General features: G+C 37.9%; 1 long non-coding RNA gene across 1 annotated transcript; it reads left to right on the top strand.

Annotated features, from left to right (window-relative positions):
- The first annotated feature begins 1,462 nt into the window (after window positions 1–1,462).
- On the top strand, window positions 1,463–10,485 carry LOC135212969 (uncharacterized). Its single transcript, XR_010314043.1, has 2 exons — window positions 1,463–2,151; window positions 9,490–10,485. It is a non-coding gene; the product is annotated as an uncharacterized LOC135212969 (long non-coding RNA).
- The last annotated feature ends 6,481 nt before the right edge of the window (window positions 10,486–16,966 follow it).

Below are 16,966 nucleotides of genomic sequence, written 5' to 3'. Positions count from 1 at the left end.
TTATTGTCAAAGAAATTGGGAGAAATGGCATCTGTAGACATTCCCCGAGTCAAGAAGGAGACTTCAGGCTCAGGTACCAAGTCCAGTCCTGATTTAGTGCGATCACAGACTTCAAGTAGTCTACACGTTCCATTTCACCTCTACCATTTGCCCGCTTTTACGTATGTTTATGTATGTTTCGGCAAGAATTTCATCATGCCAATGAGGAAAAGACAAGGAAAACATTTCGCTAACATACAGACGAAGAAAAATCGCTCAAGTATTATTACAGAATATCATAATATATGCGTAGTTAGTGAAGAGAGGAGGGGAGGTTGCTTAGTAACGCCCCCGTCTTGCTTGACAGCACACGTCACACTATGCCCAAGGCTACGATCTTTGAGCAAAGAGATCTTCATTTATGATAAATAACAAACTTTTGGTTTTTCAATACCCAAAATGGAATATGAAATTCATAATAATCATGATTTATTAAATTGTCTTTGTAAAAAAAGAGTACGTCTTCAAGTTTCACCTCTTGACATTCTCTTCCATTTTACGTTTGTTTATCTTTGTTTCGGGCAAGAATTTCATCATGCCAAAGAGGAAAATACAAGGAAAACATCTCGCTAACATACAGAAGAAGAAAATTTGCTGTAATAAGCCGAGTTAGTGAAGGGGAGAAAGAGAATTGCGTAGTAAGGAATGCCCCATCTGCCTCAAAGCAGTGCCCCGGGCTGCGATATATGAGCAAAGGGATCATCATTTATGATTAAAATTATGATAATAAAATAGTTTTGGTTTATAATCACAATAAAGAAATATACATTCATAATAATCATTATTTATTAACATTGTCTTTATAGAAATACGAAGGAAAAACTTGAACGCCCGTTATCTCAAAACTATACTTATTGACCTTCAAAATCTATCTTCTCACTTTAGTTTTAAAGCTATAACATTGGAATTTGGTATAACTCAGAAAGACATTATAGAAACAATCAAATAGAGCCCTTTTTCCAATTTTTGTTTCGTAATTTCTTTATAAATTTTTTTCTCCTGATATATAGGTTTTTTTTTTTACCTTATTGAAAAATTCATATCTAGCAAAAAAATGACTTTTAGAAAAAAAAACAAACTACTTCATTCAATTGGAGGTCTACATCAGGTCTATATATCATGTAGTTAAAATCCCAGGGTCTTAATATTAAATATCAAGGGAGGATATAGAATTTGAAAAATGGTTATTTTCGGGATAAATCTCCCTGGCGTCACAAAACCGAAGGTCAGAGGCGAAAATCATATGCGGTTTGGAGATGTCCCAAGTCACCTTATTAAGTGGTATGAATATCAAAGTCCTGTCCTTAAAAGGGCAATTAGCCGGCCGGCCCCCTTGAGGGAAAACTTTAAAAACTTTTGTTTTTTATTAATTAATTTTTTGCTTTTTGATTTGATGTTATAATTATAATTTTTTAAAAATAAAAATAATTATACAATAGAATAATAATAAAAATTTGCCCTTCAATATTTTTTTTTCAATTTTTACTTATATTGACTTAAATTCTTATGTCATTTTCTTTATGTTCTATTGTTTCCCAAATGGGGAAGGAAGGTTCTGTTACTCTGCTTCCGGAATTTTGGGATGTGGCTGAAAGGAGGAGGGTCTTCTTTATTTCCTCGACATTTGGCAGGGGCGCAAGTGAAAGAATGGTTTCTTATATTTGTCTTTGTCCTTCCACGGTAGTGGCTGGCATAGTTAAGAGATTAAAAATGTTAATTGATATCCTTTATACTATTTTCCTATGTTGTTTCTCATATTATTCATTGTGCTTTTATTAATGTATTGTATTTCTTTGTTTTGACTACACTTTATTGGTCTGTATGTGCTTTAAATTAGAATAAAGTGTTTATGTTTCTGGGAATTAACTGGTAATCTTATCTGTTTGTTCTGTCTATACAGCAGAAGAAAGGGAACAGCGCATGTAATTATATAATTAAATTGTAATAATTTTCTTTCTTACAGGGTCGCATATAGCTCTAGAAAATGTCTTTGGTATTGGATGCATGCTTTTCTTTCTTAATGCATTTTCTGCTGTTCAAGATGTCGCAGTGGATGGTATAGCTATTCAGATGTTGCCAGAGGAACAGCTTGGATTAGGAAACAGCATTCAGGTTAGTAGGTAATTCAAAGGCTTAGGAGATAAAGTGGTGATACTGAACTGTACTTGTGACTGCCATGTTGATGAAACGTGCTGGTTTTAATATCCACTTGAAGAGTAATTACTTGTTCAGACAGCTAAAAACTAAATGTATACTAATTTTGTACCTAGGGCTAGTAATAAAATGATCAAGCATTTCATTCAAGTTCAGTAGAAATTCATAAAAATAGAACATTGTACACAGTCTCATAATTGTAGCGTTACTTTTTTTAATGTTGCGCTTCCAAATCAAAAACCTATCGAGCATTTACAACACAAGAAATCATCAGATAACCAATGCTGCTGTCTGCCAGTATGTATCATTTCCTTTTAAACTAAGCATTAAAAACTGCTGGGGCTTGTCTTTTTCCATGATGATAATTAAGGTTTTTGATAGCCTAGCTGCTGTTCATCCTCAAAGGAGTTACCCTTAAGATCCCCCACATGGCTCTATAAGACAGACAACTCAGTATCAAAGAATTCTCTCATAGTTGGTCTTGGACAACCCAATGTCAAAGAATCCTCTTATAATTGGTCTTGGTCAGAAAAGTAGTGCCTTTGATTTAACACAGCTAGAGTTTAAAGGACTGAAGGCAAGAGGGCTCTTTTCTTGGCCTACAGCAATTACCCAGTTGTCCTTCCTCTTTATTACTCAGATGTGGTAATAGTGTGCATGCTGGTCAAGATCCCCATTTTTCAAAATGTTCAAGGAAGTAGAAGTCAGTAACAGTAGGCAAAACCCCAGGATCCTTGAGGCACAGTTTGTTATGATTCACACTTAAATCATCAGGTTCTTTATTATTTTTCTTAGTAGTACAAGGACTGGTGTGGAAGATAGTACTATAAAATAGATATGTATCCTCTGAATTATCCTTTAATGTAGGGGCATTTATAGCTTTTCTGTAGAAGACAAAGATGGTTCCATACAATGGAGTTTAGTCTGTCCATGATATAAACTTACAAACTTCCAAAGAGCATTGTGTATAAGGTGCCACCAGCATACCAAACTGCTTGAAAGGGACTTTCTCCTTTGGGAGATCCTGTGGGAGCTTATATGCACCTAAATGGGCAGGGCTAATGATGAAACTTTCAATGATTGTCGGTTTCCTTGTAGCTTGGGGATTCTTACAATTTCTGCTTCATGATTCATTTATCAAAAAATTGCTCATCAGACTGGAAGCTTTTAGACCTTCAGAGATGAAATCTTGTAACAACAGTCGTCAAATTTACAAGAACCATTGGAGTCCATGTGGGGCTATGAAGGGATAGCAGGCAGCAACAAGGGGCAAAGATGGATCCAGGGCAACACCATGTTGGACATCCATGTGACCTTGCGCTTATTTAGAGGAAAATTTTGGTTTTCATCAGGACACCTTCTTAGCTACTAAAGTTACTATCCACAGCACTTCCTTCCTTAAAAAAAATTAAATTAACCTATTTTTTTTTTCTTTTTCAAAATAATAGACAACAAAGAAGAGCTGAAAATGTATTTTATCTTCTGGAACTCAGAATGATTATTTATGAATTTTCACTTTAGGTGCTTTTGTAAGATTAAGGAAGTAATATATTCTCAAAGGAAAATACACCCTAAACAAAGGAAAAGAATAGTGTCATCGCAGACTCCCCACACACTTCAAGACTTATTCAATGCAACAATGCAGAGAGGCTGTTGGCAATGTCCCTCTTTCCTTGATATGAACTATGTTTTGCTTTCTGTGGGCTCAGATGATGTTTACATTGTCAAATGGGCCTTACATTGTTCTTTTACATTTTTAGGGATACCAGATTTGTTTGGTTCCCCCCCAAGCATGATTTGATTCTTCCTACACATAGTTACTAGAGGTACAAGATGTTTGTAATTTCCTTTCAACAGATTCACATACAATTACATGGCTCTACGTCAGCTCAAATCAGTTAAGCAATGTAAATTTTCCACGTTATCTACAACAGAGTAAGGACCTTCAATCCTAAGATAATGAATGACCTCCTTTCTGAATTGGCTCAAACTTCATTTCCAAAGGCAAAGTTTTTTTTTTTTCCTGAGATTATACCTTCATTTAGTTTCCCCATGACTGCTACTTTTGTTTTCTATTGCCACCTGCAAAGCTTCCCTTAGACTCTCTTTACAGATCTTCTGGCAGGTGTCCTTACCTGTCTCAAACATTGACTTACCTTTCAGAATCTATTAGGGTCCTTTAACCGTGGAACCGAATGCCTGTTCAGAACTAGGCTCTTCCTTGCTAGCTGACTGAGGATAAACACAGCTATATAAATTTCCATCTATTAGACTGAAGGTCTCCTTACAAATATCACCAAGCTCATTATCCAACTCACATATATGTATTTCGGTTAGAGACTCATCTTTTCTTTGCAGCTTGACTTGCTCACCTTTACCCAAAATTTTGGTGCCTATACCATTGTGATGACTACTTGAAGCTACTCCACCTACTACATCTATGTCATTACTTCTGACAGCTGTGCCAACTTTGCAAACACCAATACCATTAGTCTTCTGGGCCACACTCATGTCAAGATCAACCCCTTCACCTCTATCACAATTGTTTGAATCCACAAATAAATTATGACCGTAGCCCTATCAATTTCTTTATCTAAATCAGCGGACCTAGTTACCACCATTTCAGGTACTGGATCCGCACTCAGATAGGAGTCACACACTTGAATGTAGGTAAATCATCACCAACAATTATGTCAACACCAATACAGTAATGGCAAATTGTCGCAGCTCATAATTTAATGTTTCCAAACACTACCTCACTTTTTAAATTCACCTTCAACAACAGACAGATAACACAAGTGTTTTGGAATCTACCCAACATAGCATGTTCCTTTGTGCTGATCACCACATTAGTAGGCACATTGCCTCTCTTAATAAGGGAGTCAGCTACTCCAGTGTCCCAAAGCAACACTCTTGGATCCTTTCCTTCTAGAGAAGAAACTACCCTTCATTTAGAAACTCAACATAATGTTTCATGCCATTATCCACACATGATAAAACATTATCAACTAAAAATACTGGCTTCATATTACTCTTACCTTTTTTACAGTTCCTTGCCAGATGATCTTTCTTATGACATCAGTAACAACTTTACTCAAAGCTACAAGATCCCTCTTTATTCTAACAAAACTCAGAAGTGTAACCAGGTTTCCCACATACGTAACAATAGCAGTCACTGTTACCTGCATTATTGCTACTATTACTGGAATATGTGTTATGTTGGTTTCTTCCTAATGAAGAATCACTCTCCTTACCTTCACTCAAATTGTTAGACTATATATTTATCTGTCAGCCTGTTTGTGCTTGCTTAAGACTTTAATGCCTCTCTTCAATATATAACTTAATCCCCTGTGGTGCACTGTCCTTGAAAAATTTATTAAAAGATCATCAAAATCATCAACTTTAGCAGAAGTTAACCAATCCTTAATTTCCATCCTTTACCAAACTCCCAAATTTATTACTGTACACCTCTAGTATCCTGTATCCACTAAGAATAATTTCACACTATCATAAACTTCACTCTTTTCCTTTAACATGCAAATATAGACAAAAAGTGCTCCAACACATAAGCCACGATGCTTTATGGAGAGCTTACTCTGTTCATTAACCTTTCAAAACACATAACACTACATTTGTACTTAAGCTATCATTTTCTTCATTGTTCAGCGACACATTACTACTGTCTGCTACCTAACAGACTGTTGTCTTGAGCTGGGCCTTTATCCCTGCTGCAATTTCAAGTTCATGTTTGCAGTGTCCTTCTTTCTCTTTTCTCTCTCTTTCTAGTTCCAGTTTTTTATTTCTCTTACAGCTGCTCTTTCATCCTTCTTAGAATTTTCTCTTTTGATTTCTTGCTTCTCCATCTTTCCTCTCAGCATGCTGAAGCAGGACATAGCTGCTAGGCATAGTTGTTTTCTAAGCTTAATAAATTCTTTTTTCATCCCAGTCATCGGTGTTTCTTTCTGCATTATACTTGTCCCAAGTGGTTACAACATTGGAAATTCTGGCAAGGTTGCTACTGCTACAATTTGAAATTTAATTATTAAGTTCTAATATTTTTAAAGTAAAGGGATGCCACACCAAAATTGAAAACTGTGTAGAAGAATATAGAAAAAATGCACACAACAATACAGAGTATTTATCTACAATATACTATAAAGAAATTTAAAATAATTCATGCATACCCTCAACTTTATGCACACCATAGTACATACTAGGAAAATAAAAGTAAATTGAATATATGGAAATGGTGTGCATGATAGGACTAAAAATGGATACTGCTTACATATCCCCTTAATAATCCTTTGATGCAGAGGCAATGACAGCCAATCCATTGAAGACAATGATGGTTCCATACAAGGTGCGACAGCCAATCTGTGATATAAAGTTTCAAACTTCCAAATGGCATCCTCTGCCCGCTGTATTCACCTCATTGAGCTGGGCTAATGATGACACTTTCAATGATCAGTTTCCTTATGTGGAGATTCTTGCAATTTCTGCCTCCTGATTTGCTTATCAAAAAATTGCACATCATACCACACCAGACTGGAAGCCTCTTGAACTTTGTCAAATTAACCCTCTTACGCCGACTGGACGTATTTTACGTCGACATTTTTTCTCCCGTGTGCCGACTGGATGTATTTTACGTCGACTTACAAAAGTTTTTTTTAAAATTCCGCAGGAAAAAAATTTATTATAGGACCTACCAGCCTAAAACTTTTGAATCACGCGCCTTGGGGGATGCTGGGAGTTCACGGATCAAGGTGTTGTTTTGTTTACAATCGTTACACAGGTGCGCAAGCGCGAATTTCTTTCTTGCCGCACTAAAAAGTAGCTGTAACACATCTCGGAAATTATTTCGTCACTTTGACATAATTTTTGTACCATTGTAAATTAGCCGTTACATGAAGTATTATATATGAAAATGTGCGCATTTTTATGTAGAATACAACAATAAAATACTCATGATTGTAGCTTTTATCAGTTTTGAGATATTTTCATATAAATAACGATAATTGCCAAAATTTCAACCTTCGTCAACTTGACTCTACCGAAATGGTCGAAAAACGCAATTGTAAGCTAAAACTCTTATATTTGAGTAATATTCAATCATTTACCTTAATTTTGCAACTAATTGGAAGTCTCTAGCACAATATTTCGATTTATGGTGAATTTATGAAAAAACTTTTTCCTTACGTCCGTGCGGGTAACTCTTCCGAAAAAAAATCATACATGCGATTGTGGTAATGTTTGCTACCATTTTAAAAATTAGCCGTTATATAAAGTTTTATATATGGAAATGTGCGCAATTTCATGCACAATACAACTTAAAACAACCCATGGTTGTAGCTTTTATCAGTTTTGAGATATTTTCATATAAATAACGATAATTGCCAAAATTTCAACCTTCGGTCAACTTTGACTCCACCGAAATGGTCGAAAAACGCAATTGTAAGCTAAAACACTTATATTCTAGTAATATTCAAGCATTTACCTTCATTTTGCAACAAATTGGAAGTCTCTAGCACAATATTTCGATTTATGGTGAATTTATGAAAAAAATAACATTTTCTTTACGTCCGCGCGGTAACTCTTCCGAAAAATCATACGTGAGATTGTGGTAATGTTTGCACCATTTTAAATTAGCCGTTTACATAAAGTTTTATATATGAAAAATGTGCGCAATTTTATGTAGAATACAACAAAAAATAATTGAAGGTTGTAGCTTTTTTTCATTTTTGAAATATTTGCATATAAATCACGATAAATAAAAAAAAACCACATTCGGTCAACTTTGACTCTACCGAAATGGTCGAAAAAAGCAATTATAAGCTAAAACTCTTACAGTCTAGTAATATTCAGTCATTTATCTTCATCTTGAAACAAATTTGAAGTCTCTAGCAAAATATTTAGATTTATGGTGAATTTAAAAAAAAATCTTTCCTTCCCTCCGCGAGCGGATTCTCCGCCACAAATCTCCGAAATGCGTACGTACCATTCTCGGAATATTTGCTCAGTTTCATATTAGGCATTTCATAGAGTTTTATATATGAAAATGTGCCTAATTTCATGTAGAATAAAATGAAAAATATTTGAAGGTTGTAGCTTTTCTTATTTCCGAAATAATTGCATATAAAAAATATATATAAAAAAAATTCGACATTTGGTCAACTTTAACTCGTCAGATATGGTCGAAAACTGCAATTGTAAGCTAATACTCTTACAGTATAGTAATATTCAATCATTTGTCTTCATTTTGAAAGAAATTGGAAGTCTCTAGGACAATATTTAGATTTATGGTGAATTTTTGGAAAAAAATATTTGTTTACGTCAGCGCGTTACGAATTCATGCATTATTTTGTGATAATATTTTCTCTGTGTTGCTTTTATCGTTTTACAATGTGTTATATACCAAAATGATCGCAATTTAGTGAACATTACAACGAAATAAAAAGTAACTTGTTACCTTTAACCGTTTTGCGCACAGCGCGATTTGAATACAATTATATATGAAATTTCGTTTTCGTGCTATCATACATTGCATTATTTATATATGATAATGATAATTTTTTTCATTTCTGATGGTTGCATACTAAACTTCAGCCAATGACAAAAAAAGGAGCCAAAAATGAACTCTTAATCTTGAAAACTAAGCGCGCTGTGATTTTTTGAAAAAAATATTTTTTCCGCTTCCGCGCTCACTCTGAAACACCTCCGGCACACGGGAGACAATTTTTTTTTACGTCTTCGGCGTAAGAGGGTTAACCAAAACCATCAAAGACCATGTGGGGGTATGGAGGGATAGCAGGTGACAATGAGGGGGCCTGATGACAGACCCAGCAACACCATGCTGGATGTCACACACAACAACATGCACTTATCAAAAGGAAATTTTTTTTTCCATTAGTACCCCTCCTTAGCCACATGTGCAGTGCTGCTGGCCAGGAGAAGATTTTCTTTTTGAGTGAGAATGAAATTTCTAGGATTTGTAATAACTGCAGATGTGAGCAAGTTGTAACTAATGGATTGGACATGAAACTAATCTTCGGATAAATGTAAAAGTATTTGCAATAGATGTAGTCCCTACATTTAGGTTTGACTTCATGTCTCCAGTGACATGCAAGATTACCCTTTTGCTCTCAGAACAATTGTTTAACTAAATCATACAAAACTGGTTTTTTTATATAAAAATTTTAGTGTAAAAAATTTAATATATTATTATTATTAATACATGAAACATTTTATAATGTTTTGACAGAAATAAAAAATTATTTGTCAATATCTTTTTTTCATCAGGTTGTGATGTATAAAGTCGGATGGTTTGTAGGAGGAGCTGGATTTACATATTTAATGTCTATCCTGGATTGGTCAATGACTCTTGTTGTTCTTGCACTTACGTACCTACTAACTGCAATAATGGTTACTATAGTTTCTGCCAAAGATGATGAAAGCTCAGAAGAGGAAACCAAAGAAACGAAAAACAATGGTAAAGACAATGATGAAAGACACAAGGAGCTAAACCATAATGACTCCCAAGTGAATGAGATACTAGCTATCTTAAAAGATGTTGTTAGCACTCCGGGAACTCTCTGGTTAAGTATTTATGTATTACTCTATAAGATGGGTGAGAGGGGTGCTATTAATAATATGCCTTTATTTCTGCTAGACAGAGGAATGACTAAAAAACCAGCTGGCATTATGGAATGGTACTTTGTCTCAGGGACTGTCAATTCTAGGCTCTTTACATGGCGGCATTGTGGCAAGTAAACCTCTCAAAATAAGAGATAAACTATTTTCTTTTTCTTTGTATAGGTTTTTCTCAATTTTATTACAGTTTGTTCTAATACTAATGTGGAATTTTAATTTTTTCAATGAGAAGGATAGTTTATTCACTGTCTATGCAGTGGGTGTATTATCAATCTGTTCTCTTAGCTACAGCAGTGGAGTAATATCAACAGTTTCATTTACACTCATGATGCAGACAAGTCGTCTTTGTGAGAAAAAAACTCAGGCTAGTCATTATAGTTTGTTGGCTTCAATAGAAGTTGCTGGGAAAGTATTGTTTGCTGTTATTGCTGGTTTTATTATTGATTATGCTGGGATTGCCTCTTCATTTGCCATTTTTACTGTGTTGGCCATATTTCCCATATATATTTTACAACACATTCCAGTAGATTTAGCACACATGAAAACTGAATAGGTGTACAATTGTTATCAAACTAAGTTTACATAAGCATAGCTTATCAGAAAGCAGATATGTATCTTTTTTAATAAAAACTCTTTCCAAAAGAAGCTTCATTGAAAGTAATTTTCCTATAGCATAAGAAAGGTATTGAGTATATAATATATTGAATATTAGCATATCTGAGTACTGCCTACAGTCTGCTGTGCAAGTCACACCAGAGGTTCTGCTACCTAAGGGAATTATCTCCCTGTGAAGTAGTTAATCATTACTGTTTCTTCACTCCATTTATGTACTACATTTGAGGGATGCAATATTTCCATTCAAAAAACACCGGGAAGATTTGTCAATCAAGAGAAAAGGACAAAATTCACATTTGAGAAGTTTTATGTTGTATAGCTCAATATTATCTGGTGAAATATTATTCCATGAATCAAATGTGATAGAGGTAAATTCTGTGCACATGTACTATTAAACCAAAAGATTTTGCTTATTTAGAATGTTTCTTAAAAAGGAATTAAAGATAACCTTTGCAGAGAAAATTCAAAGTAAAATTCATAAGTGCTTTTCTGCTCTAATAATTTACCGATTGAGAAAACTGAAAAAATTCAAATTCAGCTTTGTATCAGAAGAGGGTGTTCATTTTGGAAGATGCAAGATTGGTAATAATAAAGGGAATCTTGAATCCTGATTTGAGTTGAAGTAATTCCATTTGCTATTAAAACAAATTTTCATGCTCATCTGCACAAGAATTAGTAGAAACAGTTTGTATGAACTAGTTCCATCTCCTGTATCAAGAATCAATAAATTTGATTACGGTATTTGAGACTGAGGTAAATAGATAAGTATGTACCATATTTCCAGCATAATTGTGCCCTATCATACATGGATGTAGCAAGGTATGCAAATCACAGGGTAAAATATTATGCATTGTTACATTGTATAAATCTCATAGTTCTTGTTATCAAGATATGCAGATAACATGATAATTAAACCCACAGTGCTTTCATTTTTACCATGACCAGAAAGAGTGTTATAGCTCAATTGACAGTGAGTAAGTTACAAACCATTATGTTTGTTTACAGCATCTTAACCTAATCACTTCATTCACTTGTCACAAGTGGAATGTCAAGGGACTTTAGGATTATCAAAATAGATATGTAATTCTAGAAACCTCATCTGAAGATAAGTAGACAATAATAAGAACTTTTTGAACATCAAATATTAATTTGCTGGCAAAGAAGTACTACATAATACTGAGATACTCTGATGGAAATCATGGATGTAAGAAGAGGTCTAAAATAGAATACAGGCTAGGTTATACAAAGCCAAAGGTACATGAAGACAAATTTCAAGGAAGAGATGAAGACAGCTTTTAAGTCTAGACATTGAAGTTAAAGATCAAGAATTGTATCATCATCAGGGTCATATGTCCCAGTTTCCTGTAAGGCATCTTTCAATTTTCATATTAAAAAATATTTAGCCACACATATTTGATACAGAATTTGCTATATTTCAAGAATAACTTACTCCCAAGGGGAATTAAAGTTTGATAGTACCCTTTGCCCATTCAGTTTTCAACTCTTCTGTACATATTTTTGTCAGCTTCAGGTTTTGTATCTAGAATTGCTGTTAACCTATCTCCACCATGAGAGCTGATTGGTAAGGTTTTAATACTTGGCTGATTATGAATTATTGTCTCTTATACAAACGTAGCTTTTATTTTCACAAAATCCCCCTCATTATGGGACCACGGATTCCAGGGGGAGCCTGGTTCTAGGAATAGAACTCTTGGCATTCTATCCAGTTTGCCCATAATGTGATTAGGTTGGGGATAATTGTATTATCGTAGTACTCTTAGTCCTAGCAAGTGGGTTCTGCTTACACTTGGGCCATACTAATCATGTTATGCCATCCCCTTTTGGGGTAGGGTAGGGATGCGGACATTTGGGAGTCCTTTCTCACTTGTGCCATTGGCGGAAGATTTAACTTCGCGAAGGGCCAATGATATCTTTTCAAGATTCATTTTTTTTATAAATCTCAAAATTTATGAATATTGAAATAAATGATTTGAGTACCCTTGGGCCCCATGATGGAAAAACTATGGCACAGTTGATGACTATTGGCACGTCACTCCCGAATTTCCTTGGTACTGCCACAAGTAGTGAAAGTACTATAAATGATAAAAAGGAACATCCTGTTCCAAGTAAAGTAGCAGAGCCAGAAAACCAAATAGAGTGCATAAATAAAAAAGAAACAAACAAATATAAATTGGTAAACTCCAATATCGTAACAATGGAACCATATATGATGAACAATAATTCTGAATAGAGACAAATAATCCTCCTAACAATACAAAAAAAGATAAAAATCTTAATAGACAAGCAACATACATAAAACAAGGACCAAAAAGAAAAAAAATTAACGACTTAATCCCACATTGGTACATTTTGATGACCTCTTTGGACCAGATAACTGGTCAAGATTTCTAGTCCTCAAAGCTGACAACAAAATCTCAGCAGCGATACTAGAAAACAAATTACTTAACATATATCCAACACAAGACATGGAATGCAGACACATCAAGGACAAAGAATGGCTTATCCAAGTAACCAATAAAAAGCAGTCCACTGCCTTTTTAAGTATAACAGAAATAAATAGTATAAAAGTAACAATTACAAGCCACGAAACATTGAATTATGTACAGGGTACAGTCATCCTACCCAATAGCGAGCAGGAGCTTCCTTCAAAACAACTACTGCTAGACTCCTTAAAATTGAGATATAACAATATCCACGATTTAGAAATATACTCGATTTCAAGTAGGAAAGATAAAGATAAAGATATCAACACTGCCAAAATAAAATTTACAGGCCAAGACCTACCATTTAAAATAGAAATTCTTGGACAAAATAGAGCAGTTCGTCCCTTTGTTCCAAAACCACTACAATGTACACAGTGTTCAAGGTATGGACACATACAAAAGATCCCGTAATAAGGCTGTATGTGCAGTCTGTGCATCAGATGACCATACCAGTAGTTGGAACTGTAATCAACCAAAATGTATTTTCTGGACTCGGTTCGTGTCGCTGCGCGAAATAATCCTTTAGTTCATTATTTCTTAGGTAAATGATCTAACAAATACCAGAGAATAAACAAAATAAAGAAGAGGTCAGTATAACTGACTCGCTCAACCAAATAAAAGAAGGGCATTGGTATGAACACTAGGGCGAGTGAGACCGCTACCACGAACTTCTTGTCATTTAGAAATTTCCCACAACAAAATCCCTCAAGGAGAGAGCCGACCCACAGAACGGGGCAGCAACTACTACTACTACAACCCACGCCAAGGTGACTGCTGCGCCTCTGGTGGCCATCCTTTATGTTAGCAGGCTACAAGACGCACGCGTTTCTTTTGCTCTTGTGTTTTGTGCTTTCTTCGCATATTTTTTCGCCACCATGGAACGTTCGGCTATCGCAGCGGCTAAGTTAAGTATTCCGAAAGGTTCCTATTTAGTTCGTTCCTTCCTCGAGCCTGTGTTTGCCGTTTTTTAGGTATAAATACAGGTTCCCGGTCGGAAGCATGGCGGCATTGTTCTGCCTCATGGCGGGTTGGTTCTCGGTCTCCCATACCTGGAACTTTTCCCTTATTTTTACCGTGCGTCTCTAGCCCTTTTTATTATGATATTGTTAGGGGATTTAGCCTGCCTTGGTTTTAGGTCATGCATGCATGTCTCTCTACCTTACATAGGCATTCTCTTTTTTCTATCCAGACCCTAGCCATCGCTCTTCGTATCGGCCCAGGCTAGCTTTGAGTGGTAGAATTTCTTTCGGGTTAGTCGTACACTCAAGGATTTTTTCTCTTACTATATTTTATTTCCCCTACTTTTATTTTATTTATTATGTTTTGATTAGCCTAGGGCGTCTGGTCCGTTCACTTAGCCTAGGTTTCAGTGGTCCCATGGTCCTCATCAGTTTTGTTGCTTCCTTATTATCAGTTTTGTTGCATCACGTTTGTTGCATCTTTTTGATCAGTTTGGTTGCATTAGCCTAGGCTATCGATTTCGTTGTTTGTGTTGTGTTATCGTACCGTGGTCACCCTGTGATCGCGGTACAGCCAGACGCCCGTCCCAGTCGCCTTTCCCTCCCCCCGCTCTCCCCATAGAGTAGGGGGGAGGGAGGTCTGTCCTTGCTCGCTCCATCCGGGCCCGACTCCCTCTCTCCCTACGCGGAGGGAGTAGGGGAGTCTGGACAGACACTTGGCTGGGAGTGACCTTTATCTCCCTGCTTCGACGGTGCTTCGCTGTGGCGAAGTCGGGGGGTTAGCCTCCCCCCGCCTTTGTTGCTCCGGCGCTCCGCTGTATGCTCGGGTACTGTTTTCGCCCCTCCTCGCCTCCTTCCCCGTGGTGTCGGATCTCTGTTCTCTTTCCTGGAGTTCCATCGAATACGGGGGAGGGAGGTACGGTAGCCCCGCCTACCGGCGGAGTGTATGCGTTCCAGTTGGTCACCTTTGCTTTTCACCGTTCCGTCTCTCCGGCGTAACTGGCGGAGTCGGACAGCACCGCGATTCGGAGTTGTCCTCCGGATTTTATGTTACTATTTTATGCTTAAGTTAATTATAAGTTATTTATAAGTTATCTTAAGCTGGGTCCCTCCCTTGCCTTCTGTTTTCCTTCTCCGGCATACACCGGAGCCCTCATTTATGCCTATTAAGGCGGTAGGGGAGGGGTTATGCTAAAAAAAATGTCATTCTCCGGCATGCAACGGAGTACTAGAGTAGCCCTGAGTGTTATATCGATACTCATATATCCTTCCACTTACAGACTACCAACTGTGAGCACCCTGGGTGCAACGCCGTACTCCAGGACCCCTGTGGGCATGAGGTCTGCAGGTCTCATGCTCGGTGTGCGACTCCTCACGGGAATCTGCAGGTCTGGTTCCACGAAACGTGTACGATCTGCTATGATCTTGTGAGTCAGTTTTTGGACGGGGTAAGTATTTCCATCAGTATATACATACAATATAAATTCTGAATTATATCTTAAGCTTAAGTTTTGAAATATATTTTTTAAGCTTAAGTTCCCCATATTATTGTGAAATATATGCTGGTACTGTCTAGTCTTAAGCCTATTTTAGTCTAAGGGTGACCCTCAACTTTAAACTAAAATCTAACAGACACCCTCTCTTCCAGGCTGCCGCGGTTAGAGAGACCGCCCTTGCAACCTTGAGGGCTTGGGTCAGCGGCTTCGGCAAGAACGCCGCCAAGAGACAGCCCTACATCCTGGAGAAGAGGATGGCTGTCCTGCTGTTCCCCGGCGGCAAGTCGACGGGGTACGTCGACCCGGCGGAGGCAGCCCCGACGATGACGGCGATCCAGCGGCAGGTCGCCGCGTGTATGAAGGAACCAGGCCAGGACATCTCGGCGGAAGTCGCCACTTTGGATTTAAATGTAGAACCGATGGTAGGTGTAGACGACCTGTTGGTTGAGGTAGGTACGTTGGACGCTCAAGGGCTTCCCTTGGGCGCCACTGGATCTTCTTCCCCTGCTTCCTTCCAAGGCTTTACGGGAGCTGAGCTCTCGTATACTACGCCTAGCGCTTCTGTGGTCCCTAAAGTGAAGGGTCACAGGGCGCAGAAAACCCTGACAAAGACGTCGTCGTCTAAAAAGACTTCTTCGGCGTCGTCATCTCGTAAGTCTCCGGCTTCTAACCCCAGAGCAGAGAAGGGTAAATCATTTGCTTCGAGCTCTAGAACTTCTAAGAGCAAGTCCTCCAAGGAGAGGCCCGGTACTCCGGCGGAGTCAGTGGTCTCTCCTTCCCCTTCGGTACCTCTAGTGAGTTACCCATCCATGTCAACATCTGCTCCTAGCTTCGATCCCAACGCTTTCTCCGTCGGGATGATGCAGCAGATGGGAGACTTGGTAGGCTCTCTGACGACAAGTATGGAGCAGATGTTCTCACAACTATCGGACAGGATTGCCACTCAGGAAAACCTAATGTCCGGCTTCAATCAGGCCCCTCAAGCTGCCTCCCCGGCGCCTGGCGTAGGCCTGCTTCAACTCCCTCCCCATGATTCTCTTCCTCCTTTCTCAATGAACAACCCCTGGAGAGTGGCTTCCTACACCCCTTTCCAGGACGGGTTCATTTCCATCCCGGAGTGTGGTACTCGAAGGATTGAAGACTTCGAGTTTTACCCAGAGAATCTTCAGCCTCCGTTCATTGGCTACGCCAGGCTGACGGAGGCCGCTATGAACAGGGAGGATAAGGTTCCTAGAGAGAGAGTGCTGTACTCCAGGGACCAGGCTCAAAGAGAGTGGCTCCAGTGTCTGGATGAGATGGACTGCTCCAACACCAGAATCCAGGCATTTAAGAGTCCTTTCACCATCTTTACGATGGAGGAAGAGACTCCTCTCCCTTTCCTAACTAAGATCGCCAGCGTTACCATCCCAGCTGGCTTAAAGCTGCTCTTCAAATTGTTGACCAAATCACAGACTTGTACGGTCCAATCGGACTTGTACGAGTTTGTGACGGCAAGGGTCAACTGTCGTAAACATGTCCTCCAGGAAGCAACTATTCGGCATGAGCCGAATAA

This window comes from Macrobrachium nipponense, chromosome 42 (genome assembly GCF_015104395.2).
Source record: "Macrobrachium nipponense isolate FS-2020 chromosome 42, ASM1510439v2, whole genome shotgun sequence".
NCBI classification, from domain to species: Eukaryota; Metazoa; Arthropoda; class Malacostraca; order Decapoda; family Palaemonidae; genus Macrobrachium; species Macrobrachium nipponense.
The sequence above is the reverse complement of the archived record's forward strand: the minus strand, read 5'-3'. Positions and strand labels throughout refer to the sequence as shown.